Source organism: Panicum virgatum, chromosome 5N (genome assembly GCF_016808335.1).
Source record: "Panicum virgatum strain AP13 chromosome 5N, P.virgatum_v5, whole genome shotgun sequence".
In the NCBI taxonomy this organism is placed as follows: domain Eukaryota; kingdom Viridiplantae; phylum Streptophyta; class Magnoliopsida; order Poales; family Poaceae; genus Panicum; species Panicum virgatum.
In genome coordinates this window covers 60,967,020-60,967,904 of record NC_053149.1, presented here as the reverse complement: position 1 = coordinate 60,967,904, position 885 = coordinate 60,967,020, and the positions used below count along the sequence as shown (strand labels likewise).

The following is an 885-nucleotide window of genomic DNA, read 5'->3' as shown; positions in this document are numbered from 1 at the left end:
TTGTTTAACGATTCATTGATTTTAGCTTGGCCAAAGACAAGGTCTCTCAAGAAGGGTTGGTTCGAATTGAAATTTGAGTTATAGTTGTTACCTCCTCCTTGGAATGGTGGGCGTGATTGACCCCACCCCTGGCCTCCTTGTGGATGGAACCCGGTGTTGTTGTTGTTGATGTAGGCTGCGTCTTCTCGGGTTTCGGGGTAGTCATTCCCCGAGTGTCCACCGTCACCACAAACTTCACACGTAAAGTACGAGTTCATAGCATGGATGGGAACAAGCATCTGTTGCCGGTTCCCTTCATCAAGATTTTTCTTTAGGAGGTCCAGCTTGGCGGCGAGCATGTCCGTCTCCTTGACGGTATGCATTCGGCCCTTTGTTCTAGGCTGGGAAGGAATGTTCCCAGCCCTGGTTGGAGACCAACTTCTCGATTAAGGCCGTAGCCTTGGCAATTGTGAGGTCCAGATAGGCTCCTCCAGCAGCAGCATCAAGGTGGACTCTGGATGTTGTTGTTAGCCCATTGTAGAAGCTTTGGAGCACGAGCCACTCATCCATCCCATGATGAGGACAGGCGAGTATGTATTATTGCAGTCTCTCCCAAGCTTCTGGGATGGATTTCATCCCTGTCTGCTGGAAACTTGAAATTCTTTCACGTAGGGCATTGGTTTTGCCCAACGGGAAGAACTTGGCGAGGAACGCCGTGGAACACTTGTCCCACGTGCTGACGGCTTCCTTATTATGATAAAACCACTGTTTCGCCTTCCCCGGGATGGAGAAGGGAAACAGGCGGAGCCTGATGGCGTCAGCCGTAACGCCCCGTATGGTTACGGTCTTGCAAAGTTCCAGGAAATTCTGGAGATGAGCGTTAGCGTCCTCATTCGGCTTACCACA

General features: G+C 50.8%; 1 non-coding gene across 1 annotated transcript; it reads left to right on the top strand.

Annotated features, from left to right (window-relative positions):
* The first annotated feature begins 547 nt into the window (after positions 1-547).
* LOC120677035 lies at positions 548-654 on the top strand. The gene has a single exon (XR_005676100.1). It is a non-coding gene; the product is annotated as a small nucleolar RNA R71 (small nucleolar RNA).
* The last annotated feature ends 231 nt before the right edge of the window (positions 655-885 follow it).